This window comes from Camarhynchus parvulus, chromosome 20 (assembly GCF_901933205.1).
Source record: "Camarhynchus parvulus chromosome 20, STF_HiC, whole genome shotgun sequence".
NCBI classification, from domain to species: Eukaryota; Metazoa; Chordata; class Aves; order Passeriformes; family Thraupidae; genus Camarhynchus; species Camarhynchus parvulus.
Genome location: NC_044590.1, coordinates 14,664,522 through 14,677,746, shown reverse-complemented (window position 1 = coordinate 14,677,746; position 13,225 = coordinate 14,664,522). Strand labels below are relative to the sequence as shown.

Sequence of the window (13,225 nt, the reverse complement as noted above, 5' to 3'; positions counted from 1 at the left end):
CAAAAACACTAGCATGGAGGAGATCACTCCTTAGCAGGCTGAAGGGGATGTACTCTGGGTTCAGAGCTCAATCCCTGGAAAATGCATATTTCTGGGAAAAGAAATTCAGCCCAAGAAATCAGCAGTACGGTGATCAGGAGAGGCAGCAGAAAAGGCTGGAGGATGAAGAAGCCTGAGGCAAAGCTGGATGAAAAGCTAAGGGCCTAAAAACACTCCTTCAAATCACAGGAGAAGAAGAGGTGCAAGTAACTCTAGTCCCACAGGAGAACTGGATTTGAACTAGCAGGAAGACTAATGGCTTTATTCCCACTTTTCTAAAGAAGCAGCCTCTCTCTTGGGGCCATGTCTCTTCCAAGCTGACCTGAGAGGGTCCCAGGCTGCTCTTGAATGAGCAGTCTTGTCAGCCCTATTTCTATTCCCTGCAGCTGTTGTGCAGCCAGGGTTGCACAATCCAAAACTAACCCAGCAAAACTGAATGTGGTTGGGTTTTTGTTGGAGCAGCTCACCAGCACATGTGTGTTGGGAAGGATGAAAGTTTGACAAGAAAGTCTCACAAATATGTATGCTTAGCAGAAAGATTTTTAAATGTAGAGTCTGATGAAGGAATAGAGATGGAAGCAAGTTTTGACATAGAAGAAAAGAATTGCTGAGCCAGTATTACTGGATAACCAAGGAGGCAAAGGGTATGTTGGTTGGAAGGGGTTTTTATGACTTAGAGCAAAGGATAAGCCCACCTCAAACAAGAAGATGTTTGTACCAAGCAAGAAAATAGCACAGGCAAACAAGCCTGCTGATGTGGCAAATAGAAAAAAGGTCTCAGAATTTTCCACTGCAAGAAAACTGAATAACAACTTCTAGCTTAAACTGTAATGTACTAACTTTTAGTGATTGGAGAATTGTAACATGAATATGGTAATTACAGTAGTTATGATAGGCTATAGATAATAGTTAAGGTATAGATTAGTTCTACTGTATTAAGATGCTAAGCAAAGAAAAGTACAGAATGCAATGTAGCCAAAACCAAAGGGTCTCCAGGCCTGCCTGCAGCTGGAGCTGTAGGCACAGCTCTGTCACCCACGACCCTGGACTGCTGTGACCTCTTGGATGGAATAAACTGCATTTTGGAGAGCCACCTTGAGTCACGCATCTCTCATTTAGGCTCTTACACATGTGTTGCTGTTAGCACAAGGGAAGAGGCACCCAGGGCAAAGGGCTGGGCCACATTGTACCTCTGACCTTACACAATGGAGTCCCTTCAAACCATCACCAGCACCAAGAGGTGAGTCTAATCCCTGTCTCTTTGCTGGCATGAACATTTATCCAGTGAGCTGCATGGGCTAAAAATTATCCTGGAAATGGCCAATTTCTATCTGGACCTGCTCCAGGAGTCCAGTAACACCAGCAACTTGTGCCTGTGCCACTCAGGCTGGTGGTCTGGTGGCCACAGAGCTTGCATACCATGTGCCACCATGTGGTTTAGTCATACTGCCTGTGTGAAGAGCAAGCAGAGAGGCAGCACCTTGCAGGACCACTGCCTCCACCTCCGCTCTTCCTGCCTGCCAGCTGCCCTGGCACAAGTGTGGCAGTCTGGAACCCACTGAGCTGTGCCTGCACACCCAGCTGGCAGGAAACAGCTCATTTTAAGGTGGTGTTCATCTTCTACAAGTGCAAAGGACTGACTGAGCCCCAGTGCCAGGGCTGGAGGAGAGCAGGACCTGCAGAGCAGAGGGGCAGTCAGGTGTCAGTGACACTCATGCTGTCCCAGACACTCATTAAGCCATCCAGTTAGTGCTAGTGTTTAACCCAAAAGCTTGCTGGGGGTTCCAAGGCACGCTACCACCTTCCACCTCACTCCATTCACTGCAGCAGCCCATACACATGCACTTCATGGTGCATGAAGCAGAGAAGATGCCACTTCCTACATCCATTTCCCAGAGTTGAGAAGCTTTTACAAAGCCTCCCTCTGTTCATTCAGGCCCTTGACAGTTCTCCAGGAGCCCCAGCCCAACCCATGCATTTGTAGATGCTCCAAGAAACCTCTTGGTGGATGTGAAGTGTCTGTGCAGAGATGGCATAAATGCCACAGTGCTTCCAGCTCAAACAGCATTTTGGATTCCCCCTCAGTCCCCAATCCACCTGGAGACTACCACGTGAAGTTTCCCAAAAAGCCTTACTGACTGCTGATAGCTAGGCTGTCCATGGAGAACTTACATCAGTGACTCTGTTGCTCTTGTCCACAAGGGACTCACGCAGGATTAGTCTTCCAGATGTCATCAGGTGCTGAAGGCTGAGGACAAGGGTACCAAGCAGCCTGGTGAAAGGAATGAGGGATTTGTCTTTACAAACAAACTGTGGGTTTGCTGGTAGATAAAACTAGTACTGCAGGATAAAAGAAACAATGGGAAGGATTCCATTGATTGATGAATGGAATGAGGGATTTGTCTTTACAAACAGTGAGTCTGCTGATAAATAAAGTTAGACACAGAGAGATAAAAGAAGAACCATACATTCCATAGAAATTCCATAGATTGACACAAGGGGAAAAAAAGGGGGCAGGGGTATACAAATTACAAGGGAGTCATAGGTATTAGGCATTTCGGGAAGTCTGTATCTCTCAAGTACGCCAGCCAATGGGGAAAAAGAGAAGGGAAATGTGGCTGGGAAATCAGGATAAAAAGGAGGCTGTGTCCTCTAACAATTTGAGAGACCCCATGGAAAACACCCATGACCTCTCCCTTTATTCAAATAAAGCTACAGGATTCCTCTGTCTCCTTTTTGGACATAAACCTCTGGGGTTTGTGGATTAATTTTCCTAACACTGGAAGAAAAAGAGAGACTGCAACAACACTGTACATAGCATCAGTGCCTACATCCTGGGGAGTACTGGGACCACCACGCTCCCACTCACAGCCCCTCTGAGCTGCCCGAAGTGTTTTTTCATAGGGAGTCTGGCAGCTGAATACCTGAGACTGACCCTGCAGCAGGTCCTGCCTTTTCCCCAGTCATGCCCATGCAGCTACTTGCAACTGAGCTGCCACTGATGGTTAAAGGTTTGTGCAGATCCAGACTCATGGAGTGTGAAGGAGATCTCCCCATCAGCAGAGTTGGGCTTCACAGGAGCCAGTCTGTGTCTGGGCACCCAGCAGAGCTGGGGAGACTCTTCTCAGAAAAAAACTGGGAAACAGAAGATTTACACAAGAAAATACAGAACTAGGACATAAAGCTATGGCCACAAGAATGTCAGCAAGTCAGGCCAAAATTTACCTACTCCAAAGTGGCTTCTCCTTTGAGAAAGGTTTTCTGGCTCCTGCAAGTGGCAGCAAGGCATGCAAGACAGCATTTGCCAATCCTAACCCTGGCTTGTGTGTCACTGTCTGCGCCCGTGTGTACATGGACCTCCATCTCCTCATGGCATCTCTGCTGGCGGCCAAGCTAAGCCCTGCATGAAGCAGAGCTTCCCTATGCAATCTGGGCGTCACCACTGGAAAAGCTTACCCAGGACTCAGACAAGAGGAACTGCTCCCCACACATCTCAATTTCAGCTGTGAGCTGTTGATCTCTTGTATTCCTTCTCACCTCCCTTTCCTCTGAGACACAAATCCTGTCCAACTTCCTACCCCCAAAGAAGGAGTCTGTCTGCTCATCCTCCTGCTTTCCATCTTTGCCAGCTTGATGCTGCTGCCACAGAAATGATGCACACACAGAAGTTCAGAGACCATAAACAGATACAGCGATGTAACAAGTTTTTTCCCTTCCGTCTTTCCACACTCTCTTTCTATTTAACTTTTACCATCCCAGTGCACAAACCAACTGCTTTTGAATTGTACTGTTTGTCACCTGCTATTATGCTGCTCCCCAGCAGTGGAGCTGTGTGGATATAGTGTCAATCCACCCATTTCCCACTGGACTCCTTTGCTTCAGGCTGTCAGGTCCTACTGTTTTGTTACTGTTTGTGGTATCTCTTTGTCCTGCAGCAGTTTCTGTTGACATTTCAGTCAGAGACAATTCCTCTGATCCAGCTCCCGTAAGAAAATCATCCAGGAAACCGTGACACAACATTCTGCCACACTTTATGCTCTGTTGTCACCTGTGTTTTGCATGTGTTGTGCTCATCTGTTTTCTCCATGCCCTCTTTGGCATCTTTGAAATTTTGCATTATTAGCTGTATGCAAATTTATTAGGTTTGCGTTATTGGCTGGTGCATTTTCCTTCAGTTCTTAAAATTCACTTATCAGAGCTGGCACCTTTCCCTGTATCTTCATGTTTCACATGTCCTGAAGAACGTGCCTCTGTTGCCTTTCTTGCTCCACTACTCAATCTGTCATCTCCTTCTTGGGTTTCCCTGCAGTGTTTTACAACTGTTGGAATAGCCCCTGGGTTGACAATGTTGTGCCTGTGCCACCTAGAAGCTTTTTAAATTCTGGCTGATCTTTTAAATTGAAATTGCTGTCTTATTAAAGGTTAAACAATAACACAATGCATTCAGGGCTTTTCTACACCAACAGATATGTTGAACTTGGATGCAGCATGGTCACAGTCACAAGAATGTTCAGGATGACAGTAGGTCCTCAGTCTGCAGCAAGAGGTGCCTTTATAGCTGTTTTTTAGGGCCTTGTTTAACCTTTGTCCCAGCTGAGGGTCTGATCTGGATCCTTATGTAGTCCCTGTTACTGCTGGCACAGCTAAATAATTTCCCTTATTTAACTTAATATATACAGTATTGCTGCCCCACCAGAACAACCAGCTCCATCCTTCCTCTATAAGTGGCATTCTGCTCATCTGCTTTCCATCAAATTTTCAATAAACATTTTCTATTGCCGGAAGACAATGTAAAGACCAGTATGTCTTCTCCCCCACCTGTACTGGTCACCCAAACAATCGAAGGACCCACCTGTTACTGAAAACCTTGCTACAGTTGTAAACCTTAATGGACAGCATTTCGCCCATGACAAGCTTCCCATAGTGTGGCCAGCGAAAGAGCTGCAAACAAATGGAGCAGGAAGAGATGAGAACTCATTCTCAGCCACACTTTCCCATGTCTCATGGCTGGTTGGATCCTCTGTGAGGTGACCAAGTCCATGGATATGATGAAAAGCAGCTGTGATGGAAAGTTACTTTCCTGCTGGCCAGGCATAGAGCCCCTCCAGCAGCACAGAGCCACAAGCCAGCTGCTACAGAAGTCAGAGCACCACTGCCCTGGAAAAAGAAGGATGCTTGTGCCTGCTGGGGTTCCTGAGCTGGCAGGTTGTGGAGTGAGACAGAACATGGGAACATACAGAGGTGCTTGGGGAGAAGTGATCACCCAGGCAGGGAGTCATCTGGCTTAGAGAAAAGCTGCACTCGTGAGGCTTCAACTCACCACACATCAAAAACAGTGGCTGTGCCTCCTGCCCCCGCCACCTTCACTGCCTTTCCCCAGGAAGCACATTGCACTGGGACTTGAGCAAGGGACAGGTGGGAACCACCCACTGGCACAGCACAGGTGGGCTGTCACAGGCTTCAGTGGGGATGGCACTGAAGAAACGGACATGCTTCCCAGGCCACCCCATCCCTGCCCCTGCACACTCACACATATGCACACATACATGCACTCAAACACACAAGTCCCACTCCTGTCCCACAAGGCCTCAACTGCAGTGACAGTCTGGCTTTCTGAGGGCAGGGGCAGCTTTGCCTTCAGCTTTGATATGCCCAGGCTTCCAGGCAATGTCATTCAGTTGAATTTCTTTTCCTGGAGGCTTGTAGGTCACATACACAATGTGAGGAATCCATCTGCCCCTCTAAGCAGAGAGGAAGAAGGAGACAGCAGAGAAATTCTCAGAAAACAGTCTAGTGGAAGGTGGCCCTGTCCACGGTGTGGGGGTTGGAATGAGATGATCTTCAAGGTCCCTTCCAACACAAACCAATCTATGATTTTATGACCGAGACATTGACTTGTCCCATCCCAGTCCCACATGTTCCACATGATCCCAGTTTCCTCACCTCCTTGAAGGTGGCCTCTGGGCCACAGCAGACCTTTCTTGTCTTCTGGGTGAAGCCTTGAGAAGTAGAGAGGAGGTGTAAGGTGCTGGCAGGAGAAGGCAGTCCCCAATCCTAAATCCCCAAACCCCCACCCTCCCGGCCACCTGAGCCCACCTCGGAAGCTGAGATGGACCTGCCGCTCGCCATGGCCCGGCAGCTGGGAGAGCCGCCAGACACCAACACTGAGCGCCATGCAGCTGGTGGGGGCCCCTGCTGCCTCTCACTCAGCGTGCACTGCCCAAAGTGACTCAACCTCGATTCACCCAGCCGGTCCGGCCAGACACTCCACACCCCAGTGGCCCATGGGCTGGGCACCCCCTGCTGAGGCACACGGGGAGGAGGGGAAGCCCTGACTGTACTGCCTCCCTCCCTCAACCCACCGGGCTGAGCCCCCCAGAATGCACCTCTGCTGGCTAAGACAGCCCTGGACCACAGGGACCCCCAGGGAGCACTGCAGGAAACAGCAGGGGAAGTGAAGCCATCACATGGCCATGTTGAAGCCGGTGCTTGGAAGGACATGGGCTGCTGAATTCAGAACTGAGAAACACCGTCTGTGAATACAGAGCCTGGCTCTGCTTTCAGCCCCAGCCCTGCACTGTCCCCAGCACAAAATCACAGGTCCTGCAGCTAAAACCCTCCAAAACAAACAGAGCGAGGGTGGGAAAGGGCAGCTCAGATTGTGAGGGTTGGGCTCCTCTGACATGAGGAAACAGCACATGCTCAGCAGCCTCCTGAGCAGCGACCTCAGGTACTACTCAGTGGAGGTGGGATGCCAGAGCACTTTGGGACAGCACACCAGCTGCCAGATCTCTGCAGGGCAGAGACAATCCACAGACAGTGGGATGGGAGCTTCAGCTGCTCCACAGGGTGCTGGCAACCTCACAAGGAGGGATAGGAGGGAGACCTGGGGCACATGGTGCCAGAAGCTGGCTGTGCTCCCTGATGCAGCCCCTAGGCCTAATCTAGCTAGTCCTATCTACTCGAGAGCTGATAGAGATGCCAGAGTTCTTTCAAAGCACAAATTCAGACCAGATTAAAGCAGTTGAACAATCATGAGCTGAGCAGATTTTGGAGGGCATTTCTTCCTCCTGAGGGTCTGCTTCTCCCTCTCAGCACCCAGTACCAAACACTTGTTATTGAAAAGATGTGTGCTAATGTCTTTACAAAGAATTTGATGACTGAAGGTATGGGTGTTCGCTTGAAATGGGTCTTCATGTCTCTACTAACTTTGGTTTGTTGCATACCCCAGACAATTTGGCTCCTGAAACAGACAAGTGGATCTACACAAGCCTTAATTTCTGAACTTTGCTGTAAAATGACAGGTTCAAGGGGGAATATGTGGTAGGCAATTCAGGAGGGCTGTACCTTCCTGTACCTTCCAACGGGCAGAGGAAGAGGGCAATATGTGGCCAGGAGTTTAGGATAAAAGGAGGCTGTGGCCTGCAAATCCTCAAGAGAGAAAAGTGGACTCTCTCCCTCTATTGAAATAAAGTTTCAGGACTCTTCTGTTTCTCTGTGGACACTGGCTTTTCATAGCGTGATTTGCCATACAACTCCATCCACACATGCTGTACAGAGTGCTTTGCAGCAGGCCAGAGCAGCTTATTCAGCTCCACAAACACCAAGGAGTGAATCATACCTGCTGTGAGAAATGCATGTATTTTATGATTGGCTTTTCGCAAATATTAAAATGAATATTATATGTGTTGTGTTAGCAAGTAATGCTGTATTAATTCTCTTAAGTACTGTATAGTTTTAGGTTATAAAAAATTGCTAAAATAGAAACTATGCTATATAAGATGCTTTGTTTAAAAGAAAGGACTCGCAGTGAGATAACAGCCACAGGACACCTAAATCTTTCAGAAGAGAAGAATTTATTGCTTTCCTATCAGAAGAAACAAACTGCTTCCCGCCTCAAAGGCGCCATGGGTGTTAGAAGGGAGAAGTTGACACTGACCAGTCAAAAATCCTGTGTTTGAATAAGAATTTATGCATCAAGTATGAAGTGTATGAATATGCAACCGGCTATTGCTCTTAAAGATTGCTCCTTTTGTTAAAGGCTGTCCTTTTTCCTGGGCCCGCGCTGCCTGGAAAAAGGTACCCAGACGTCTGTAACTCTTTGTCTTTATTGTCTCATATTGTCTTAAATCCTGATTGTCCAAATTATTATTACTCTGATTGTATTACTATTTTTATAACCATTTTTATTACTATTAAACTTTTAAAATTTTGAAAACAAGTGATTGGCGTTTTTCACACTGCATAATGCCAGTTGCTTCGAAGCGGGCCCTGCAGATATTCCCTTTATTCCCCTTTTACGCAAGCACTTCCTGGACCATCTGAAAAGCAGTGCTGGGGGTGGTGGAAGCATGCTGTATGTTGTACATGTTCGTGAAGCATGTACATGTTGGTGAAGCATGCTCCATGTTGTAGGAGGATGCAGTTTTACCACTGTCCTAGCTACAGGTGTATTCTACACCCCTCCATTTCTGATGAACTGTTGATGATGGATCATTTGCAGGAGCTGCCCAATGCACACCCGACCCCTCAGAACTATGAGCCGGGTGTTAAATAAGAAGGAGAGGCAAACCCTGTGACACAGGGCAGAGCTCCTTTTTCTTCACGCCAATGACTCAGCTGTGATAACTCCCACTGAGGAAACATCAGCACAGTCACACCCAGATGGTGAGGTGAGAGCCTCAGGGGTCATCTCTGCTAATGGGCCATAAAGGACTCAATGGGACAGCAGTATGGGCAGCTGCAACACTTAAACTATCAAGGACTCTCAAAATATCCCATGACTCACACAGTGTTACCTCATGAATTGTGAAACTCTCCGCCCTGAGAGAGGTACTGGGCATCCCCACCTGAACCTGAAGGGAATGAGAGGGATGTGTCTTTACAAACTGTGGGCCTGATTGTAGATAAGGCCAGATATCAATAGGTGAAAAAAACAATGGGAAGAAACATAAATTCCAGAGGAATTCCACCAATTGACACTGTTGCTCACCCAAGCTTTGCTAAATTCTTGGACTTAGAGAAACAGAACAGAGATATAAAGAAAAGAGGGGTGGGGGCTCGGGGTTGTGTGGTGTGCACATTGGAAGGGGGTCTGTATTAGACCATTAGGGAAGTCGGTACTTCTCAAGTACCTCAGCCAATTGGGAAAGAGAGAGGGAAAATTGGCTGGGAAATCAGGATAAAAAGGAGGCTGCATCCTCCATCATTTTGAGAGACCTTATGGAAAATGCCCCATTATCTTCCCCCTTCATTCATGAATAGAGCTACAGGACTCCTCTGTTTCCTTTTCGGACATAAACCTCTGGCGCTGTGGATTAATTTTCCTAACAAACATGAGTGTGTAAAATCTTTAGGCCTGGGAACTTCTGGCACCACCACTTGATAGATTTAGAGGAAGACCAGAACTTCGACAGGACTGGTACCATCACCCTGACCAACAGGGTGCCAGGTTGTATTCAGTCGTTGTAGGTTAAAACCACTTTTCTCTGTATTATTGTATTTATTATCATCTCTTTAATAAATTTTAACTCTGACCTGTAACCTCTCAAATAAACTGGGCAAGGGACTTTTCTCCTTTTAATGCCTTTACTAAAAGTGAACAGCTCAAGACTGGGAAGCTTGACAGGTCTGCAGTCTCCGTCTTCTTTCTTAGGGTGACTCGGAGAAGGAGGATAAGCTCAGCTTTGCCCACTAGGGGCAGAGCTGGGGGGCTAGTGCTCGTGGGAAGCTTGAGCACAACCCTGACCGCTCTGCTTTCACCCGCCTCCCGGCTCCAGGTCCTGGTTTAAGATGACTTCTGTAGTCAGGGCAAGGGGCACAAAGGTTTACAGCATCTCTGCTGGCTCAGCATTCTGTTCCTCACATCCAGGCATCACTCCAATCTCCCAACTCTGCATTGGCTCATTGTTTTTGGGGTCTTTTCGGTAAGTTTGACACTTCCCATGGCATGCTGATCCCGAAATTAATTTGCATATTCTGATGCCCCCCTCCCACGTCTGGTCCTTTCCCCTCACTGTCCAGGGAGGGACCCTCCCTTCACCGTCTGGGGAGAAGAGACCTTAACTTAGCCCTAGCTAGGGCCTTTACTGATACAAAAAGAACCATTAACTCTAACGACTTGTGATTATCATAACAACAGGTAGCACTGCAGCAGCAACACTGGTCTGCTTGCTTTTGTAACTTTTTCTACAAAAAAAAAATTGGCAGAATTTTGTTTATAACAATCTCTCTTAAGGCTGTTGAGTGGGTTCATTTGACACACCAGTTTACTTCCAAACCAGCACGACCATGCAACAACAAAACATGGCAGACTTGACAGCATTTGGCAAAACTTTTGTGAACCCAAGTGAGCTCATCAGTTTAAAACAGACTAAAAGCTCAATGTGCTGACCCCACATCCAGTCATCAGTGGAGTTGAGTGAGGAGTGCAACTTAGGAAGTTTAATGAGACATCCACACCATCAAATTATCCTGCTGCTGAGTGGATCCAGTACTTGCTCAAAGCCGGTCAGAAGAAAGCACATCCCTATGGTAATATATGTTATGAAATAATTCATGCTTTATAGATGTGAAAAACGCCAATCACTTGTTTTCAAAGTTTTAAAAGTTTAATAGTAATAAAAAAATTGTTATAAAAATAGTAATACAATTAGAGTAATAATAATTTGTGCAAGGTGAGTTAGGACAATATGAGACAATAAAGACAAAGAGTTACAGACGTCCGGGTACCTTTTTCCTGGCAGCACGAGCCCGGGGAAAAAGGACCCCCCTCTAACAAAAGGAGTAATCTTTAAGAGCAATAGCCTGTTGCATATTCATACACTTCATACATGATGCATAAATTCCATTCAAACACAGGGTTTTTGTCTGGTCAGTGTCAACTTCTCCCTTCTAACACCCATGGCGCCTTTGAGGCGGGAAGCAGTTTGTTTCTTCTGACAGGAAAGCAATAAATTCTTCTCTTCTGAAAGATTTAGGTGTCCTGTGGCTGCTATCTCGCTGCGAGTCCTTTCTTTTAAACAAAGCATCTTATATAGCATAGTTTCTATTTTAACAATTTTTTATAACCTAAAACTATACAGTACTTAAGAGAATTAATACAGCATTACTTGCTAACACAACACATATAATATTCATTTTAATATTTGCGAAAAGCCAATCATAAAATACATGCATTTCTCACATAGAGAGGATGTATTTTATAAGATTGTGAAATCCAAACGAGTATCTGACCACAAGCAGCCCAAAGATAGACGTCTATTTGAATTCCGAGATTCCTGAAGGTGGCAGGAGAACAATACTCAGTTAACTTATGAATAGACGTGGCCAGCGCAATGATCACCGCTATCCCGAGTGATCAGAAGATGCCCAAGGACAATCATTGCCCTGTTGATACCATCAATCAAGATAGCAGGAGTCGCCAGAAAGATACATCTGAATACATGACTTCCCTGGACACGATTAACACCGGCTATCAACCAGGAAACAGCAATTGTCCAGCTCTGCACAGTGAAAGAAACTGTCTTGAATATGCAGAGTTACAAAAGAAACTGGGACTCCTCTGTCTTGGGCATAAAAAAACTGTATAAAATAGCCCTGCAAAAAGCAGCGCTCCTGAATGGGGGTAGATCTGATGCGATAGAAGTCAGATCTAGGTTCACCCAGTGCCAATCCCGGGCTCGACGCTGTCTCTTTGGCTGCGGTGGTTTTGAGGACTGTATTTTGGTCACAGAAAAAGAAAAATAAAATCTTTTCACATTTTTGATAATTTGGCTTTCGATTGATCATTTATAACACTGTGGAGTTTCTGTGGCTTCCTCAAGCACCTGGAGCAGTCTCATGACTGCACCCACCTGAAGACAGTGCCTCATTTTTAGCAAAACTGTCCCCTGTGTATTTTAGACCTCAAGGAGGGCCATTAACCCAACCAGTTATACAGGCAAAAAAGGCATTATGTCCCACTGCCTGCTGGGTAGTGTGGCATAGCCTGGCATGAAATGTCACCGATATTTATTGCCACATGTCCAGGAAGCAAAAGGAACCCTCCCTACTGAGCTCCCACATGCAACAGCTTTTGATTTTTTTAAAGCCCCGAGGCTGAAATACCTTTGGTGATCACAAGTATAAAGGTGCTTGTTTAATCTTGGCGAGGGTAAAAAGATTTCTGGGGTGTTCCCTGTGCTCACCAGGAAGATAAATCAAGCCAGTGACTGGGGGACACAGAGAGCATGCACAACACATTGTCCTGAGGAAAATAACCTGACCTCTCCTCTAACTTGACAGCTGTGCCGTGCCATCAATCTGCATTCCAGCTACACCCAGGGCAGCATGTGGCAGGAAACAGACCTACCATCCTTCCACCAAAGTGCTCAGCAGCTGTCTGCACTTCCTCTAAAACCTGGAGCCCCGAGGAGAGTAAAAGACAGAAAACAGGCAAAATTTTGCCATCCTAGGTCAGTAGCTTCTAAATTTAGCTTCCCATGGCTTTTCACATGGGCCCATACCCATGCAGCTCTTCCTCCTAAGTTACAACTACAGGACTTGTGTCCCTTTTCTTGCTCACATTTCAGCCACTTACCTGTGGGTAAGGAGCATCTCCTTCAAATTCTAGTCTGCTCCCACAGTGGAAAGAACTCCCCCAGACCCCACTCAGACCTGCCCCTAACACTTCTTGGCCTCTTCCTCCCCAAAACAGGAAAGGTCTCTTCTACCATAAATGAGTCCTATACCTGGAGATACCTCAGCTTGCTGCAGAACAGTGACTTCACTCTTTACAGGGCAGACAAAGAACACTCACTCCCTTTTGCATGGGAACTGGCAGAGGTTTAACAAGGAGCAGTAAAATGGGCTTCAAAATACACACAGACAAAAAAAAAAGCCTTAGGTTTCTTGTATGTATAACAGAAAGAGAGTTCTGTCTACAGGCGGTAAGCAACTGAAAACACAAGTGAAGGATGTTCTCAACCAAGGGAGAAGTTTCTCAGAGATGACTTGGCAGTTTTCCTCCCTCTCTTCCACACCTGTAACACATTTCAGTTTAGACAGCCACGCAAGATGAGAGGCTGCTCGGTTTCCTTCAAGACTAAGTCTTGAAGTGCAAGACTTAGTGCAAGAAGTGCAAAAAAATGGGGTGCTGCAGGTTAGGCATCAAGAAAGACAGTCCAACTTTCTCTAGAGGAAGCTG

General features: G+C 46.6%; 1 pseudogene; it reads right to left on the bottom strand.

Moving 5' to 3' along the window:
- LOC115912178 overlaps positions 1-6,214 on the bottom strand; it is a 53,408-nt pseudogene extending 47,194 nt beyond the window's left edge.
- Between the last annotated feature and the right edge of the window lie 7,011 nt (positions 6,215-13,225).